General features: G+C 43.0%; 1 protein-coding gene across 3 annotated transcripts in view; it reads left to right on the top strand.

Annotated features, from left to right (window-relative positions):
• Positions 1-20,812, top strand: part of CAB39L (calcium binding protein 39 like) — a 69,746-nt gene that overhangs the window by 251 nt on the left and 48,683 nt on the right. The window contains exon 1 of one of the 3 annotated variants that reach the window (XM_076363918.1): positions 677-813. The exons of 1 other annotated variant lie outside the window; for it this stretch is intronic. The gene's annotated coding sequence lies outside the window, so the exon portion shown is untranslated. Of the gene's footprint in view, positions 1-676; positions 814-20,812 lie in introns of those variants that run through there. One more of the 3 variants, XM_076363910.1, reaches the window with a different exon arrangement.

Here is a 20,812-nt window from a genome sequence, read left to right as displayed (position 1 = left end):
CGGGACCTGGCCCCGGCACCTTCCACCCTCCTCCGGCCAACGTCTCTCAGCTCACCTGGGGATTCAGGAGAGAAAAGGGTTGAAGTCGTGCGGCGCCCACAGAAGGGCACGCCGCCATGCTGAGGGGCGGGAGTTACCCAGACCCCCCCGCACTCCTTCAGGCACGCACCCCCCGGGGTGTGGGGAGCGATGGGCTGCGGACCGGGGGAGGCCGGGCCGATCCCCACCCCCGCCGGGTGACGGGCCCCACGCAGCTCCGCCTGGAGCACCCAGCGTTATTTGCCGCCCGCCTGGGCTTTGCTGAGGGACGGCGCGGCCCCGACGGAGCCACGGGCCGGGCCCCGGCCCGCCGCCCTCCTCCTCGTTCGCCACCGCCCCCAAGCCCGCCCCCGCTTAACGGTACCTGCGGGCGGCGCACGGCCGGGCCGAGCCGCGCTCCCCGCGCACCGGCACACGCTCCGCCGCCGGGAGCGCGCACTGCACCGGCGCTGCCGCCCGCCAGGGGGCGCCGCCCCGCCAGGGAGGCCCCGCCACCAGGGCGGCCATCGTCCCGCCCCAACGGCAGGCGCTGCGCGTGCTCCCCAACGCCACGCCGCCACACCCTCCGCCGGGCAGGGGCGAGGGCGCATGCGCCGAGCCCATAGCCCCTCCCCCTCCCTTGCGGCGCGGGATGGGGTAAGCAAGTCCTTGATGATTGGGCGCCGAACCTTCCAGGTTCCAGGCTTTGCGCCAGCGTCTCCTCCTATTACGCATGCGCAAGGCGGGGCCGGGCCGCACGAGCGAATGGCGGTGCGCAGGAGGTGGGCCGCTCACGTAAGGACGCGCGCTTTCCTTTGTTGCTATTGGCTGCGGTGGGGGCACCGGTTCGCGCGTCGCTGGCCAATGGGGGGGGGGGGGGGATTCCGTGTGGCCGCAGAGAGGCCGCGGAGGTGGGGGGAGAGCGGAGAGACAGGAGGTGTGTCCGCCATCTTGGGGGCGGGGCGAGCAGGGGGGCGGGGCGTCCCTGGGGAAGGGGCGGGGCGGTGCCGTAACCCCTTGGTGGCGGTGGCGAGGCGGGCTGGGCGCTGTGGGGACGCCGCCATCTTGGCGCAGTGCCGCCCAGCCGGGGAGGGCGAGGGGGAAAGGGCCGGGTCAGGCAGCTGATGCGCTTGGGTGGGCGTTAGGCTGCGCGGATGGCCCCGGCCGCTGTTTTGGGCCTGGTGGGGCCCGCCTGGCCTGAGGCGCTGGGGGATGCGATGCCTCTCTCAGCGTGTGGTGTGGGCCCGGTGTGGGGTGAGGCGGCCTGCCTCCCCCCCCCCCCCCGTGCCTGTGGGGCTTCTCACAGCAGACGTGGAGTCCGGGCAGTTGCTAGGCCCCTGTGGGAAGTTTTTTTGCCCGAAGGGGTCCTGGCGGCTGGCTGAGCTCTGTGGGGCTGCAGGTATACGGGTGGGGAGCAGGGGAGAACAAAAGCAATATACTGAGGGGTGTTTGGGCCTTTGATTCCAGTCCACTAAATTAAAATATTTGGTAAGAGAATGAGTTGCTTAACTCCACTGCTGGCCCCTACCATTCGCTTTTGCTGGTTACAGCTGTGCCCTATGATGTGTTAAATTATTACTGCCTTTTTGATTCAAAGTGTGAAAATAAAAAAAGTTTACATGGCCCTTAAAATTTTCAGCAGCATTGCTTTACAAGTGTTTGCATTGTGGCTATGTAAAGAGATTTTTCAGAGAGGCAAAAATGAACCCACTCTTAAAAGGTGGGGAGGGTGGTTTGTCATCACTTTTTTGTCTCTTCTTTTTTTACCACCACTGTAAACTGTAGAGATAAACATAATATGCTCAAATAACTGTCAAAGCATTTCCAATCTTGTGGATATTATTAAAAGTATTTCTTTAGGGGGGGAGGGGGATAGAAATTTAATTTGTCTGTGGGGGAGTGCTATGTTTACATGACTTGGAGCTCTGGTCAGACCCAGGATCCTCCAGAAGATTTTAATGTCCAGCACCTGCTTTGTACTTTTTATAAAACCTTTTAAATGTTTACATAGGCATGCTTACATCTGTGCCTGTGTTTGAAGTTCACTGATTAGCCCATGAGAATTGCCTAACTACAGAGAGAAACGAGACAACTAACAATAACATTGTTGGAACAGGGTGGCTCAGCATTACTAATGTGCTGACAAATCTCCCAATAAAAATGGTAGTTTATGTTTTAAAAGGAGATTTCTCTCCTGTGATAGGTTTTTTTTAAATTAAGTACAAGCTTTTCTTGCTGTTGGAATACACAGCATTGTAAGATGATGACTGCAGGTTAAGTAATTTCATTTTACTGAATTATTAATATATAGGCATGAGCGAGTGAATACTGACTGTTATGAAACACTTGTGGTGTTACAAATTGTATATGAGGAATATACCAAATACAGAGAAGGTGGAGCCCAGCATCATAATGATTGTATTAACTAGAAGTTATTTTAAAAGACTATTTCCTCATGAAGTTTTCCTTCTTTAAGTAAGTGTCTCCTAAATGGCCTTCTGTGTTTGCCTGCATGCTTTGAAACTATGTGGTAAGCATTAATCAGCAATATGGAGATGGTATAGTAATCTCATAAACAATGAGTGTTGTTAAATAATCATATTTACGGTTGGATAACAGGATTGTATATGTCTGCTTGCCGGATATGGTTAGGAAACGACTGAGGTTTTGTGATGATAAAGTTGCCATATGCTTCATGGTGACGAGCAGCAAATGAGCTTGAGCCTTTTTCCAGCAATAACTCATTGAAACGTAAGCATTAGGGATCTGACCACGATGGCAGTTTTACTTGGAAGCAGTCAGTGGTGTTACCCTGCAACACCGAGGAAAGCAGCCGCTTTGCTCTGAGCAAGCTGCTGGAGCTTACTCCGTCTGCCATAGCGGGGTCTTTCGCCTGGCGCTTGGCAGTGAACGCACACCGTGGTGTGTACTCACGGTGAGGCCTAGCTCCAGACAAGAGAGCAGGGAAGTGCTGAGGCTGACCCTGGAGACTAATGCAGGCAATCTACTAAAATGAAATTTAGGACCAATTGAAATCAGACTTGCGCGTTATTCACTCATATATAAATGTGTTTCATGTCAGTGCGATTGGAGATGCAGTTTTCTGTATTTTAGGAAGTGAGTGCAGAGGACATATAGTGAAGAGGTAACGCTGGTGTAATCTGTGTTATTCCCTATAAAGTGTTAGTAGCACTCAAAAGCTTTTATTAGCAACTGGGGGTGATGGAAGAAGCTGGAAGCACATGACTGCATGCCTCAGACAAAAGAGAAATTAGTAACATAATTTGCTTGTTAACTGAAGCAGAAGGAATGGGAAATACGTCTTTCTTAAAACAAAGATTAATGACTCTAAGGAGGCAGTTCTGAAACATACCTGAGTTTCCCTGGTTTTGCTTTTGTCTAGAACTGTAAGATACACTTTCTGCAGCGTAGCTGCTAGTTCTGCCCGTGAGCCAGTAAACTCAGTTCTTCCCAAACTTGTTAGGTGGCAGAAGCTCGCAAACAATGCTGATCCGACATCCCAGTAACCTGCCCGCAGCACTCCTGGCAGCGGTATAAGCTTCTTGGGGCTCTCCCAGCAGCTTCCGCAGTCTAGACCTGGACTGACTAACTTCACCGAGAGGTGAGGACAGCCCGTTCCACAATTGCTAGCACCTTGGTTAGGGTGACAATGAAAGGGCTGACTGTCCTGGTGAATGGTGCTGTTGATTGAGTTGCTGAATTACGCTTTTGTGTTACATAGTTCTGGTCGTATTTAAAGACTTCAGATGAACGATTGCGTAGACAGGCAGACTGCAAATGGCTCCTTTGAGTGGGAGGAGATGAAGCTGGTCCAAAAGGAACTATCTCATCCAGTTCTCTTCTCCGGGGATGTTTTTATCATCTTGAATGCGGTGGGGATTTGAGTATATCCTCATATGGCCAGATAGGCTTGGGTGAGGTACAGAGACATCGATCAGACTCCAGAAAATAGCAAAGCAGTCAAAGCCATAGACTTTGGAAAGCCATGGGCATTCAGAAAATGTTTCCTAATTCTCATTTAGCTTTTTGTCCTTTTCTGACAGGATTGGCTCTTTGTTTTATCGACTTTTTTCTTCTTAAAGTATCTTCATATCAGTTGAGTACTTTTACCAGCTCCTTCTCTGTCACATCCTCCCTGTTATCATTCTTGGTGATGTAACTTGCTCCCTTATAGATAAGTGTCCGCACTTCATTCTTTCAAAATGCAACTTTAACATAATGTTCTCTTTTATTACATTGATTAGTTTAAGTATGGTTTATATGTAGTCTCTTGGTTTTCACACATCTAATCTACCTTGAGTAAGATAACATACCAGAGAACAGGCAATTTTATACAGGTCAGAGATCATTGCTTCTTCACAAAATGTCTTTGGTGGGGCATCCTTTGGTTTGTCTTAGAAGTTTTGCTGTAACACATCATTATTTATGAAGACACAGACTAATATTCCCTGTAGGTGTGTTGCTTACTAATTGGCCTAATCACAGGCTATTTACAGGCCCTCAGTATGTTTTGTTACTATGTTTTGTAATTCTGTTGCTATTGTAGATATGTTAGGTTTTAATTAGGTGTCGTGGTTTAACCTCAGTCGGCAACTGAGTACCACACAGCTGCTTGCTCACTCTCCCCCCCCCCTCCGCCCCCCCCCGGTGGGATGGGGGAGAGAATTGGAAGAGTAGAAGTGAGAAAAACACGTGGGTTGAGATAAAAACAGTTTAATAATTGAAATAAAATAATAATAACAATAATAATAATAATAATGTAATAATAGTAATACACAAAGTAAGTGATGCACAGTACAGTTGCTCACCACCCGCCGACCGATGCCCAGCCAGTCCCCGAGCAGCAGCCCCCCCCGACCAGCTTTCCCCAGTTTATGTACTGAGCATGACGTCACATGGTATGGAATGTCCCTTTGGCCAGTTTGGGTCAGCTGTCCTGGCTGTGCCCCCTCCCAGCTTCTTGTGCACCTCCAGCCTTCTCAGTCAGTAGAGCATGGGAAGCTGAAAAGTCCTTGGCTAGTGTGAGCACTACTTAGCAACAACTAAAACATCGGTGTGTTATCAACATTGTTCTCACCCTAAATCCAAAACACAGCCCTGTACCAGCTACTAGGAAGGAAATTAACTCTATCCCTGCCAAAACCAGGACATTAGGTTATTTGGATATTAATTTGTCCAGCTATTAAATCAAAGGGACGGGAGATTTGGGCTGTAAAATGATTTTGTTCTACCTGTGATGTAAGCATGTTTGCATTCCTGGCAACTAAAAGTCAAACAAATTGTCTGTCTGAGAAGTGGAGCTTCTAAAATCATAGACTGTTATGGTCCTAAGGGAATCTTAAAACACAGGCAGAGACTGGCTATGAAAAGGAAAGGAAAAATTTGTGTCACTGTTTAAACAATAGACTTCTTTCATGTGGAGGACCTAGATGTCTGTTAATTACCAACTGGCTTGAGGGTTTTTGGAGTCTGGCCCAATATGCTGAAACTCTTAACCATCCACTAGCTGGCATATCCTTCAAGGTCTGCATTTGGAGACTGGTAATGTAATGGATTTCATCTTTATAGACTGTTTATGTAGTAAAAACGTTTTCATTTTTAGCTATATTTCTGTCTCGCAGTCTCAGTATTCATTGCCAACATAGATTCCAGACAGCTGCATGAACACAGAAAGAAAGGACTGGTTTAAATGTCAGATAATGCTGGACTAGGTCGAGCAGTATGCATTGTCTTTGCTGCGCCACAGCCCCACCACAATACGCTGCTCAAGACCTAAAAGTGTGTCCTCTAATTTTGTGTGACTCAGATGAATTAACAAGATCTGAAAGCCTGTGATTACAGTTGCACTTGAAAGGGCCTGAGATCTCTGGAAACCAGGCAGTAGATGTATATGATGAAAGGAAGCCAAAATAAATGCGTGCCTAAAAACTTTTCTATCTTCATTTCTCCATCTGAACATAACTATATATTTATCTGAAATAAATTTTCACTGGTATTTTCTGAAGTAAAGCTAGTGGCTGTAAAGTATTCTGACCCTTTTGATTGGCTCTGTTTGTGGGTTTGCTTGCAGATTAAAGTATGTGCACAAAGTATTTTCATTAAATGAAGATGTAGCAGACAAAAATTTCTAAGCAATGTTCAAGATTTAGTGAACTTGCGGTGTTCCCACTCTTAAGAGATGTTCTGTGGAGTGCTCCACAAATTCTTTCTGATTTGCCTTTTATTTTTTGAATCAAAGTGTAGAGGAAGCAGTCCTTGTGATGCCAGCTGATGTAAGGCTGATCAGTTAGTGCTGGTCTTGCTAGCAGCTGTACAAAGGCAAAGGAGTGAGTGCCTGGCATAGAATTGGACCTGACCTAACAAAAGCCATCAAAGGGATGTGTATAGCAAAAGATTGAATTCATTATTCTGTGTAGATGGAATAACCACTTTCAAATGAAATTGAAACCTGTAAGGTTTCAAATATACTAAAAGAAATTTGACTACAACCATGGAAAACAGGGTAAATACATGTCGTGGTGTAGAGGCTCAACAACAGCGCTTTTAAAAAGAATATTCTGGACTAAATAGCCCTTAGTCACAGCCTCCTGTGGGAAAACTAATTTAGCTGAAGAAAGCCCTGTTTTTTTTAGTTGATTGTTTTTCCTGATCCAGTTCACTGTGCTGCATCAGCAGTTGGTTTGGCCTAGCTTTGTAGAGGTGTGGAAACCTGGAATGCCCCATCCCCGGAAACATTCAAGGTGAGGTTGGACGGGGCTCTGAGCAACCTGACCTAGTTGAAGATGTCCCTGCCCACGGCAGGGGGGTTGGACTAGATGACCTCTAGAAGTCCCTTCCAACCCAAACTATTTTGTGATTCTATGGAACTGGCAGTAAGGTGTGGAGAACAGGAGGAGCAAGGATGGGAAGCAGTATTGTCCTATTAGTATTTATTGCATTTGGTTTTGTTAATAAGCATTATGAAGGGTCAGAGAAGCCACAGTCCCCTGAACTTATTAAATTGGCACTGGCAGAGAAAGACAGTTCTGTTCTCCCTGTGCTTCTCAGCCCTCCCCTGTTCATTTGTGTCATTGCTCAGGGAACTGGTAGGGTTTTAAAAAAAAAAGTTACTTATTTGGCTCTGCTGATTTTATCTGAATAACTTTCCCCATCTAATTTGCTGTGCAGCCACTTGGTATTTCTGGTTCTCTCAGGGAATTGGAGGTGGCGTAGGGGCAAAATGGGCATCTGGAGATAGATGGATTGCTTTCTAATTTTATTGTCGGTGTCATTTATCCCAGTTTAAAGTGTTTGTGCAACTACTTCTTTACTATGAGCAAAGTACTGGTATGGGCAGAACCCTTATTGTGTCCGGGTTTTTTGCGGATGGTCTTCATCACACAGCAGAGCTGTCTTAAGCCTGGACCTCTCTGTGTTCTCAGTTGTGCTAGACCAAAAACCCCTTCTGCTTTTTACAGACAGTGGAGATGAACGGGCTTCTTTTGGGGGCAACTGAATTTAACTTCATTATTATTTTTTTCTGTAAAATTCTTGAATGACTGGAACCGAAGAAACTACGTTGAAAATGTGTGAGACATCCTTTCAGCAGCGCTGAATAAGCGAACCGAACTGTGGGCCCAAACCTTTGTAACCCTTTTTCATAAGAAATGTTACTTAAGTGACTCTAATGTATGAATTTGGCACTCCTTTCACAGAAGTAGATACATATGCTATTTGTTACAAAGTAATACCAAACCAATTTAGATTGCGTGCAGACTGACATCTTAAAAAAGAAAGAAAAAAAAAAGCGTGCTTTACTAAGATTGAGCGCTGCTGGACAAATAGATTTCATGTGTATCTGCAAAAAAAAAAAAAAAGTCCACCAAATACTGCTGGTTAGCTTAGTTTAGTGTGCAGATATGGTTTCTGTCAAGTTTGTGATGAACCAGTTAAGTGAGTTGTGGTTTGGTAGCATAAATTTTAAGTGAAGGATTATTTTTAAGATGAATTGATTTTGTTAACGAATTCATAGCAAGGTGCTACAACCCTTGCAATAGCAGATCAAGACGTGTGGTTGCAACCTGGGTGTAGGAATGAGGAAGAAGGACAGGATTTTTTTTTTTAAAACTGTTTTTGCCACCACATATTGTAGAAATATTTTTAAATTGTATCACCCCCTCCTCCAAAAAAGTGCTCAAGGGTGGATGGATTTTTTTTCTTTTCTTTTGTTCTTTTAGTATTGTAGCCTGGATTGTCCATTTTAGAAATGACTGATAAAGGTAGTTCCAAAAATTTTCAAATTTTTAAGGGAAGTAAGAGGGGTTTGTTTTCTTCCAGCTGTTAAATTTTCAGGGTGCCCAGGGGGCTGATCTGTCTCCCTCTGCAGTCATGCCATTCCTAGAACTGGTGCAAGGGAGGTGATGGCAGGCAGGGCATGACTTCCCTTTTTGGCAGCAATGTAATCTTAGAGCCACTTAATCAATTGTGAAACAGCATCTTTAAATTATTTTACAGCATGAGTTTAAAAAAATCTGATATCTCAGTAATGTTTGTGCCTTGTGTTTCCTGTTGCAAGAGACGATAATTAAGATGGAAGAAAGTGCTGCTGCATAACTGGACTTTGAAATGTGGGGACAGTTGAGTGACAACTACTGGATTGGGTGATCTTTATTAAAGACCCCATGTCAATCTAGCACAAAGGCACTTGTACAAATTTATACGTACAAATTTATTGCAGCAAAGAATGCAGTTCACTTGCTCTGTAGTGTTGGAAGGAAATTGTGTGGGGCTTTTTAAGTAAGGGCACTGGAGATTATTGAACATGGAGAGATTAAAATAATGTGGAAAGAGAGTTCACTTCCAGCATCTGTAGTGATCCTAGCAACACATAACATTCAGCTCTTTGTTATGCCTTTTTTCATATGTCAGCAGGGAGGCACGGCTGTATCAACTTTCCCTCCTCAGGTGTACCTTTTAATTGTGTACTCTCACTTTCTGCAGTTCATTGGCAGTCAAGCAGCTGCCTTTTACTTCTGAAAATAAGCAGAAGACTACCAATTCATGGTGATCATTCACTACCTGTTGCTTTTGGATACAGGAGAAGCTGTCTGCAATATATGATTTATTTGTTGTTACAAATAAGGCACCAGACTGAAATTTATAGGGTGACGGCAGGATTGCAGGGTGGTTGTAGTCATCTGTTAAGGCAAATATCCTGAATATCACGTAATTAATCTCTGGGAAAAGTTTGTGGGTTTGGGGGTTTTATTTTTGTTAATTTTTGTTTGGTTTGGTTTTTGTTTGTTTGGGTTTTTTTTTGACAAATTGGTTAATGTATCTTAGTAAATGAGCTTAAGTAAGGCTGAACATTCTGAACACAAGCTTATTACATAGAAATTGTGTTGACCTTTAGTCCTACTCCTCCTCATCTGCAGGCCATTAATAGGTCTTGTCTTTTAGATTACAATCCGTGTTTAGGTCTGCAACTGCCTGCGACATCTGTACTCCTCTGTTGCAAGCATTGCACACAGCCTTGGGCAAAGTACAAAAGTAAAAGACCAAGTGCTTTTGGTCAAAGGCAGTTTGAATGAAGGCGGGTTTGAATGAACTCTGAGGTCAATCGGCTCGGTAGTCTTTAGGTTGTGCATTTTTTGGAAAAAGTTTTTCCCCTCAAGAAAACAACATTAATGTGAGGAGATACATGCCCCTACAATTCATCTGTGTTCCACCCTTTTGTCAGGGAAAGGAAAACGTTGCCAGAGGATTTCCCAAGATACCCGCATGCTATTCTAGTTTCTTGGGCAGCAGTTAAATGCTAAGAAAACATGCACAGAGATGTTACCCATTGTTTTTCCTCTCTGACTGAACTCTCTCCACCCTGTAAACTGAGTATCTCCTCATCACGGTTCATAAGGTCTCATCGCAGTTCATAAGGTTATGGGAGAAGATGGCTGCAAAACTACGTGATATTCCCATCTTTGAGGGTGAAAAACATGAGGGACTAAGCAAATAATCTGTTCTGCGTGATGTGACGTGCTGTTACATCACTAATATACTTCTGACATCGCTTACAAGAGTGTGTCTCAAAGTTTGGGGGGGGGGAGGAAATGCAAGAACACGTGACTATCTAGAATGTGCAGAGCTGAATACAAAAAGATAGTTTAAGCAAAGGAGGAGTCCCATCTTGATTTAGATGTGGTTCAAGGGTAGCAGCCAATATATAGGAATAGTATTTGTAAAGATGATTAAAGAAAACTCTCCAGATTTTCTTTAGGATCTAGGGCTAATAAGGAGAAGTTCTAAAAATACCAGGAACAAAAGGAACAGTGACATATGTCTGATGGCTGCGCTAACGTTTTCAACAATGATGCCGAGAAGTCAGAACTGTTATGTACATCTGTAGTGAGAACAAAGCTGAGTATTACGAATAATCATATAACTATGAACAAATCCATCATAATACAGCAGTAAACAAAGACTGAAAGAACACTTTTGAAAATTTGTGTTACAAATTTATGGAAACTGAGGATTTTTTTTTTTTTTAAAATGGCTAATGTAAAACTGTCCAAAATTTTAAGAATTGTCATGTAGCAAATGCTATTCAATATGATTAATAGAAAACAGGTATTATAAAATGTCTAGTATATCAGTTAGATATACTGAGAAACTGACTCCTGAAAATGTTACATTCAGTGAAGAATCATTGAATAAAGATATAATTCTGTGATGTTCAGTCACTGGATGTTTATTTGGAAAAAAAACCCAAAACAACCCCAAATTAACACACAGTTGGAAGAAAATGCAAAATCCTTCCTGACAGTTTTATCTAGGCCATGTAGAGTAGAAAAATAACAAATGATGGCATGGCCTCATGCATTTGATTGAATTAAAGAGCACATTAGCTGACTCTTTTTGAAAGATGGACTCAAAGCTTTGGGAAGTTAATCACCATGAAAAAAGGTTGGATGCACCTTAAGGATGAGGAACAGTATCCTGAAAAACAGCACTGCAAGGTATTGAGGCTCACAGGTAACAGTCAGTGGAAGAGAGACTCCCTATAGATAAGCAGCAGCCAAGAGCTGATAGTAGTTGAATACACTGAATGCAGAACGGGAGATTTCCTTTCCAATATTCTTGACCTCACTTCTGAGATATAATCAGGTTTGATGGATTCACTTTGAGACATATTTTTAAATTGAAGTCAGTACTGGTTGTACGTGTTGGAAAAACATATCTATACACAATGTAAATAGCGATGAAGAAGTAAATCCTGAGTTTGTTGAAGTGATTTGATCATGGTTAGTACCTATGCATGAACAAAATGGAGAGCCTTCAGGCAGCATACTTTTGCAAATACAGGAGTCACAGCAACGGGAAGTAGAAAGTAAAAAAGGATATAAACTTGCATAAAAGGAAAAAATATTTAAAGTGATAACTAATTAACTATTGCACTAGCTTATTGAGGGACTTCATAGATTCTCCAGCACTTGAAATTAACATCAAGAACCAAGATCTTTTAAAAAGCTGCTCTTGTTCAAGAAGCTGTTGAGCTACGTCAGACAATAATTCATGCTTTGTGAGAACCAGAGTAGATATTTTCAATATTTAAATTCCTTTGTTGGTAGTAACAACATTCATTTCTTGTTTTGAGAAGAGGAAAAAATCTGTTTGAAACTTTTTTTTCCAAATAAAGTCTTACTTCGTAAGTCTATAGGAAGCATTGGACATCTCTGCAATTTAAGTTCTGTGTAAATTGTCACAGATCCTCATTATATGTTACTTTTAAACTTCCTAACCATGTCATCTATATTCTTTTTAAACAGAAAAATGTAAAAATAGGTACTGTGGTGGTTGGGTTAAATGACAAGGTATTAAATAGCTTAGGTTTACATCTTTAGTTACTTGCTGATCGCAGCTGTTTGGATACACGTCTTTTGTGTGCTGAAATCTTCCAATGGAAGTTCTTATGCTTCTGAAAGTAATTCCATCCCGTGATGACAGCTAGTAGAGACACTTTTGCTGTGGTCATGGAAAGTTGAACTGGTACGACTCTCGCTAGGTGACCTTCTCACAGGATTCTGCCTGCTCTCAGAACTGGTACTTGGGTGGAAACTCCAAAATTGGCAATAATGCCAGACATAATTTGATGTCCTTATGAGCACTGCTGTTTTGAACGAAATGGTTTCAGGACTTTCTCTCACAATTTCACTGTTGGGCCTGCGGCTCTGAATCCTTGGGATTGGGAATCTCTGCTTGCTTTAGTAGATAAGAAATTTTGTCTCCTTATGATGTTAGGCTTGGACATTTGTTGTGGTTTAACCCAGCAGGCAGCTAAACACCACACAGCCGTTCACTCACTCCCCCCCCACCAGTGGGATGGGGGGGAGAATCAGGGGAAAAAAAAAAAGTGAAATATATGAGTTGAGATAAAGACAGTTTAATAGGACAGAAAAGGAAGGGAAAATAATAATAATGATAAAAGAATATACAAAATAAGTGATACACAATGCAATTGCTCACCACCCAATGACCAATGCCCAGACAGTCCCCGAGCAGCGGTTGCCGCCCCCTGGCTAACTCTCCCCAGTTTATATACTGAGCATGACGTCGTATGGTATGGAATATCCCTTTGGCCAGTCTGGGTCAGCTGTCCTGGCTGTGCCCCCTCCCAGCTTCTCGCTGGCAGGGCACGAGAAGCTGAAAAGTCCTTGACTAGTGTAAGCACTACTTAGCAACAACTAAAACATGGGTGTGTTATCAACATTATTCTCATCCTAAATCCAAAACACAGCACTGTACCAGCTACTAGGAAGAGAGTTAACTCTATCCCAGCCAAAACCAGGGCAATGGGACATTGAGGAATGTCATATGAGAGAGAGAATTGAGGTCCTGAATGCATATTTGATATTAGAAAATGTGTTCTGCTCTTGTTCAGACTCTGATAGCCTCTGACTATGATACAAGTATTTTTTTTTTCCAAAGATACTGGATAACTTCTCATGTCTGGGCTGATAGAGCTTGAGTCTCCTTTTTAATTTGTGAGGGGGTACACCTTACTCACTTTCAGTGCTAGTCATGACTTTTTTTTCTGTATTGGACAATAGCAGCCTTACCCTTCAGAAGTGTAGATTTTTATGGCACCTATTTTGTGAATGCACACTGCAAAAAAGCGCCCACAGAGGAGAAAAAGTTGCTTCCGTAGGAAGAGAGCAGATATGTAAACTACCATTATCATGAGAAAACTTTCATTTCTTGAACTATTTCCAGAGGGCTTTACAATGTTTGTAAGTATAGATAGATCTGTATGCTGTGTAATAAAGCAGATATCAGATTTTATTGAGATGTGCAAGAGAGTGATGTTTGCCGAGATTTCCATCAGTATATTTGACCTGATACAACCTATATATCTAGAGCTTGCCATTTATGTCAATGTGGTGAATTATTTTCTTCCAGGTATCCAGAGCCTGTCAGGGATCTTCACTGTTGAGGCTACCCAGGAGAAGAGTTAAATCAAAGCACACCCAGGTGCCTCAGTTGTGCTCCCTCCAAAACAGAGATCGTCCTGAAGACAAGCACACTGCTGCATGTTGGTCCTTGTTCAGGACAGGCTTCCTGCACTAAAAAATGCCAGCCTGCAGCCGTGCCTGCTGCCATTTAAGGAATTCAAGGAATGACCCTGGTTGATTAACTAAAACCAAAGGAACTCAGCCCTTAATTGGACACTTTGTGGTTGTGTGTGTCTGATATAATAATTAATTTGTAGTGTCAGTTGTTGGGTGACACAGATGGGGAGAACAGCGGATGGCTTTTTAGTAGGGTGGGAATGTGCATGGTAAGGTTTTCCCCAGTGGGGAGTAACAGTATTGGACTTCATAGAATACCAGACAGGTTAATTGGCTCAATATTGTCAACTTTTGGCCAGGATGGACTACATAGCTCCTTAGAGAGGCAGTGGAGGCTCCATCCTGGGACCAGAAGAATATGTGACTAAAATCTTTGATAGGGGATTTGTGGCAACGGGGACCATTCATCACATAACAGGAAGGGTGATCCCATTATGGTCGTGTTATGATCCTTACCATGGGACAGAAAGTGCAAGCATCCAGTGTCGTATGATTGACCATGTATCTGTCATATGAAGGCAAATATATTTGCAATCTGACAAGTGATGAATATACTTAATTGTTTGTCAGGAAGAACAACTTTGGCGTACTTGTGAAGACAATGTCTCCACTTGCAGCTTGAGCTCGATGAATTCTCAAGGTTCCCTATCCTGATCCAGTATTTTAAACTAACATTGTTGCAGGGCAAAAACTGTTAAAGAGCAAAAATGTGAGAAGATCTGGGTTCTCCTTCTCCAGGGGAACAGTGTTGACTGCTGGAGATTTTCTTGTGTGACTTTGGGCAAGTCAGTTTAGAGCAACACTTGCTTAAAAATAACAGCTGTTTTTCATGAATTGTAGTAATGCTTAGGTTTCATTATTTGACACTTGAAAAGTCTGTAATTCTTCATCTGAAAGCAGCAGTTTAGACTCTTTTAGCCTAATACTATTCTATTTTTGGTTCAACCCTTCTGCTTTAGTAGGATTCTTAACTTGCATGAGAAGAGACTCAGAAGTTTGTTCTGTCTGTGGGTATGGTTTCTGGGGATGTACATCACACAAATGGCAAGATCGTTATCCCGATCTGCAAGAAAAGGACGCAGCAAGCTGGGTACTGCCTAGTAGGTTTGTTTGGGTTCCATCACTATAGTGTCGAAGCACCTTATGGTCTTGAATGCATTTGTTTTCCCATGGGGAAACCAAGTGGCTTTCCCAAGATCACGTAGAAATGTGTGATGGAAATAGGAACTGACTCTTGGTTTCCTTGGTCTGAAATAATTTCTTCATCAGTACAACACCCTACCTCCATATGGGACTTTCTGGTAGTAGTTGTTCTCTTGTCTGAGGCAATCACTTGAGAAGTACAATGGTTCTGTGGGTAAATCCTGGCCTTTGCTGCCCTGAAAAAATAACTAACTGGGATGCAGTAAATAATTGACGGTGCTGATTTCTTGTTTGATCTCTCATCTAGAGAGAATAGCAGTCTCTGAGTTCTCTTGACTGCTCAGTCTTGAGAATCAGAAGCAATCTGAAGCAATCTGTTGTATCTAAGTACTGCAGATATGATTTCAAAGTCTCCCAAGAAAAGGAATAGTTGTTCTTTTAGGACCTTTCAAGCAAATGGATGTGGAGCCATTTGTAGCTGTTTAGCGTGGTGATTTTGGATGACACTTCAGCAACTGTATAAGGTGCTAATTGCCAGAAGCTGGAAAAGTAGAGTGGTCCTTCTTCTGATATGTATTTCTTTTATACTTTGCACTTGGCGTCAGCTATGCTTGGAGATGGGATTTGATGGAGCTTTGTCTGATCTGGAATGATGGTTCCTAGCTACTGAGATTCTTTAACGATAAATTTTAGAATGCGCGTCTTTGCATGTTTGCTTGGTGCCACCTTAACTTCCTCATACTAAAGTGGGTGTTATGGTGAGTGTGTCACAGGAGTGTTTAATTTGTGTTTCAAATTAGGCTTAATTTTGTTTGTTTGCAAGTCATCTTGAGAGCATCTGATGAAAAACGCCTTAGACTTCTATAGGAGTGGTCAATAGAGGAAAAGTCGTAGTCCATTGGTTTTTATTTTCCCAATCTGCCTTCTCCTTTCTCAAGAACAGAGGCACACATTATGTATAAAGAATTATTGTCATCAAGAGGCAGTTGATCGGCCTAGTATTTTCATTGCACATCACCATTAGTGAGAAGAATATGTACTAACACAGCTTTCAGCTTCAAGCACTATTAGGAAGTTTAGAGTTCTGGTTAGGGATGCTCCATTGTCTTTCACCACCAGGGAAGTTGTAGGGAACATAGATAGGTTTTTTTGCAGACGTGAGCATGTTGGAAGGGGATGTCTTAACTTGCAGTACCCCACGCTGTCTTACTAACTCGTCCCTAACATTAAGAAAATTGCTTGCTGAACTTATGTGGAAACCAGCAACTAAATTCAATATTTGCAAGAAGACTGAACAGTATTAATATTGTTTGGATATTTCAGAAATGGGAGATGGCAGATAAATGCTCTTATACACATGAAAGAATTTTGCAATCTAATGAAGAAAAATGCTAGCAGTGATGCAAGGACTATCTGCCAGCATGTTAGACAGCGAGGGCTTACTTGGCTATGTACATCTTTTATTTGTTGCTACTGCAAATAACTGTTTTTTAGTGCGCTGCGATATGAACTGTAAGGTTGGGTCTCTTGGGGTACACGTGTGATGAGAGGTTAAATTTTAGATCTTCAGCAAAGCTCTTTTTCTTGTTCCTTCTGAAATGAGCTTTCCTTTTCACGTTTTTAATTCTGTGAATAGACCTTAAACAAACACACACGTCCACTGAAGTGGTTGACTATACAGAGCTTGGATAGAAGCAGTTTGAAGAGGTGAAGGCTTTAATTATATTAAAAATACCTGCTCAGCTCTCCAGGGAGTTACTGATTTTGGAGGACTACTTTCTGTTTGCATGCACCCGCAGGTAGAAAGCACGATATTGTCATGAGTTCACTGTTCCTCCACTCATAAAAGTGGGAGTGCAGGTATGGTTCTTAATTGTGTTTTATGTGGGGACACAGTAGATAAGGGATGCGATTAACATTTTATAAGTGACCCTTTAGAGCAGGCATAAAATTTTAATGTTTTATTTTTCAGCTGTTGGGCTTTAGTAACCTCCTGTTTAGACGTAATTCCTGTTTGGGGTGGGAACGTGCAGGGAAAGGGATTCATTTTAGCTGACTTTCTCTAAGGATGGAGCTGATGGATGCCTTTAAAATGAGTAAAATTTTAAATATGCTGGCCTGTACATAAAGTATTTAATAGATAAAGATTTCTGGTAGAAAGCCTGGTGTCAGTCTGTGATTGCTGGAGTGACGTACATGTGAATAATACGTTCAGTAAAAACTTCTGAGCAGTTTGTAAGAGTTAGTGCAGGTCTTAAAAAAATAAATCATCTTAGCAATTGTTTATATTTGCATTAAATAAAACAGGAAGAAAAGGGCAGTATGTGCTTAAGAGCACTAGAGGGAGCCAGGAGGAAGAAGAGGGGAAAACTGTTGAAGACATCTTTGCATTTTTAGGAATAGCTTGTACAAAGCATCCATTCAAATCCTCCCGCTTACTTCAGCTAAAATGCAGCTACAGGTCAGCCACTGCCTCTGGCTGCTCTCTGTTCCCTGACGCGTCACTAAAGAATTTTCAATTTTCTAGTCCAGAGAAAGGCCAGAAGCTTTTTAAATGGCTGTAGGGAAAGCCACCTGCCCCTCTGTAGACCGTACCCCTTTTTTTGCCTTGTTTTGTATTCAGATGAGCAGCTAAAGGTTAATTTGCCTTTCAGTGCCGGTGGCTTTTTTGGGGGGATCCGTGTATAGGCTCAGTTCTGAGTTCGTCTCCCTCTGAGATTATATGGGGAAGAAAGTAAGTGGGGATGTTTGTATTGGGGATCAATTAGATGAAGAAGAGTTTTAATGGCATTAATTTGGAGTGGCCACATTGCTCTTGCAGGGGATCTGAGGAAAATGAGTATCTGTGGATATAACATACAAGCACAAAGCTACTGTAAAGTCTCTCCTCTTATTTTATGAGGTTTTAGAAGTGTTGTTGGGCACACTTTTTATATTGCTTTGTCATCAAGCTAAATGCCTTCAGCTAAAGTGTAACAGCTTTACAATGAAGATAAGTAATTTGGTTTTAGTTCCCCTCCACCCTGATAAACTGTCATAATGTTGATATCTTGGGATCTGTAAGAGTAGGATGAAATCCTGTGTGTGTGTGTGTGTGGGGGGGGGGGGTTTAGTTTTCAGGTTTTGGAGGGTGGGGGAATCTTTTTAGTATTCTAAAGTTTCTCCTCTTGATATCCAGTGTTACACAACTAAACCTGTCGCTGTGGAGAACTGAATTTTGATGGCCTGGGGCCTTGGCATTGACCAATTTTGGGGGAAGGAAGGATGGATTATTATTAGTAGTATTAGTATTATCTGAGGCTGCTTAGGGCTTTGGAATGCTGGAAGTCATCTCGGAGGAGGTAGACAGACTGGAAGTGGGTGATTAAATGAGCAGAATTAATATATATGTACTGCGTGTTTATCATCTGCTGCTGTAATGTATTGCTACCACACTCATTGTTCAAGTTCCCTATTTTCTCTTTTCCACTTTAGAAAATAAATGGAAAGGGCAGGAATAATGGACTGGGGCTTTCTTCCTTTGGTCTTTACTAGATGGAATGATTTTAAGTTACGAAAGCAAGGACAAACATTTCTCAAAAGTACTCTAACCATGCTTTAGCCTGAGGACTCTGCTCACTTTAAAGGAAACAAATATAATGGAATTTAAATATGTGGAGGCTGGCGTCCTTTAGCAGTGCACAGATTTTTTTTTTCAGTGTACTTTGAGACTATAAAGAATTGTTGGCTATTTATAATGACATCATTCCAGATTTGAGATGGCTACAAATTAAGAATTGAAGAAAACATTTCTTTTGAAATATTTAATAACCTCTTGGCAACAAAAAAAACCCAAACAGATAAGAGTACTAAGTAATTATGGCTTAATTCCTGTTGGATGGTTCAGGGCCTTTTCCTGTCATCTGAGAATTAACTGCACTGAAGATGAAACAGAGTATTGGAATAGCAGGTAATTTTTTTTTTCCTCTGCCCCTTTAGCTATTCTGCTTTGCACTGTTTCCCCTGCTGCAATGCAGGGATGGGGGCAGGCGTGTTTCCTGCTCTCCTGGAGTGTAGAGGGCTCCTATTAAAGCCCAAAAGTATTTCCTCAGGTAGAAGACTGGCAAAGTTGAACTGTAAATTGAGTGCATATTCAATTTATTCCTCAGAACCAGGCATATTTAGTCCAAAACAGAGGATAGTAATTTTCTAGATAAATTTCTTATGCTTCCAAAGGGCTGCTTACTCAGAATGGTCTGTGAATACTTCAGGGAACTCAGTGATACACAGATTATCCTGCCCCTTAATGTGCAGCTAAACCAGCATTTTTGTGATTATTCAACTGTAGGGTAGCACCCACCAACGTTGAACTCCATGGGGCAACAGAGGGGTGTCTTTTTACCTGTTGAAGTGCTGGTGGATGCACTATGGAAAGGAAATAATTTCTCTCGGGAGAGTTAGAGGAAAAAAAGTTATTATCTTAAAAACACACAGTGGAAATTAATGACATGGCGTACGTAGATTTTTGTGTTGCCTTAGGAAAAGCCGGTACCTTCAGTAGTAGTCCAAGGGCAGAGTTTTTATCGTTTGACTTTTGCTATGATGTTTACCCAAAGGCTGCAGTATCCGATAAAAAAGAAAGGGCCAACCCCAGAGTGGGTGTAACGTGCCACAGGGCGCAGTGGCCCTTCCGTCTCCCCACCGAGCTGGGGCAGAGCAAGGCACCCATGAAATGATGCCCAGCGCCAGTTTTCTCCCCGAGTCCTTCATGTTGTGAAACGTCAGCCTATGCCGGTTGTTCACGTGCCCACTAAGCTTCGTGGAGAAAGATGCCGCTTTGGAGGGCGGCTTGTCCTGCTCTGAGCTTGGCGTCCACAGCATCCCTCACTGAGCTCTCTCTGTAGGTGGTCTAGAGAGGAAACCTGGCCGGGGGTGTCCAACATGAAGCCTTTAATTCTGTGCTGGAGGAATATTTCACTACGGGTTTGGAGCAGAAATTGCCACTTGGTGTCACTTGTTGCAGCGCTTTTGGGTGCAGCAGGAGCAGCACTAGTGCTTGTGCCCAGTACTGTTCAGGGCAGTCCAAAAACATGGGGCTGAGGTATCTTGATGATCTGTTAGGTAAAGCGTAAGCACAAACGGTGGTGCGCTTTACAGATAAGTTGAGAGCACAAATCTGCTGATCTGAGGTCAGCTTGGCACCTCCTGTGCAAACGCAGGAGCAAATGCAGGGAGATTAAGGGAGCAGGGACAACTTCTGCCTCTCTGAGCCTGGGAGGGACAGGCAAGTTCCTGATTCTTGGCTCTTCAAAGTGAGGATTTGGGATACTCCTGTTTGCCACAGTTAGGAGCTGGGATCACTGGCAAAGGATGTTAGCCTTTTAAAAGGTGGCTGTTTCATCTGTATTCCTCAGAAATGAGGTTTCTCATGCTGTTTTGGTTGCCTTTAATGTAGGGCTGTGAATAGCTACTGCAGGTGAGCCCTAAATCAAGATCTGATGCGACTGTAGAACTGGTATGTGGCAGGGACTGAGGTTAGCTCCCCAAGCAAATGTAGCATACAGAATTATTTTTAATAATGTAGGACTTTGGCTGGGCTTTGCCCTGAGGAAGAGGGGATGGGAGGTGAAATCTCCCCCCGAGCTGGTGAGCTCAGCAGAAACACATGCTGGGCTCTCATCCCTGCTGGGGCTCGGCCGAGATCCGGGTGAGGATGGATTTAAATCCCATCCTGCAGTGCCCACGGTGGCTGGTAAAGCATCCTTCTTTCCCTGCTCTCAAAGCCTGTTAGACAGCCGGGGGGGAAGGCACTCGCCATTCCCTTTGGGAATATGTGGCGCTTGCTGGGCAATAGCTGCCGAGAGAGAAAAGTGAAGCATTAAAAATTCCTTTAAATGCATTTTGCTGTATTTGTGTGCTTGGTAATAGCTGGTAGTACTTGTTTCAGAATACTTTAATTGTATGATTTTTTTTCCTCATCACATTAGCCTTTGAAAAAATACTTTAGGCTAATGTTTTTCTTCAGTGGGATTTAAATTTTGCTTAGACTA

Source organism: Aptenodytes patagonicus, chromosome 1 (genome assembly GCF_965638725.1).
Source record: "Aptenodytes patagonicus chromosome 1, bAptPat1.pri.cur, whole genome shotgun sequence".
Classification (NCBI taxonomy): Eukaryota; Metazoa; Chordata; class Aves; order Sphenisciformes; family Spheniscidae; genus Aptenodytes; species Aptenodytes patagonicus.
The sequence above is the reverse complement of the archived record's forward strand: the minus strand, read 5'-3'. Positions and strand labels throughout refer to the sequence as shown.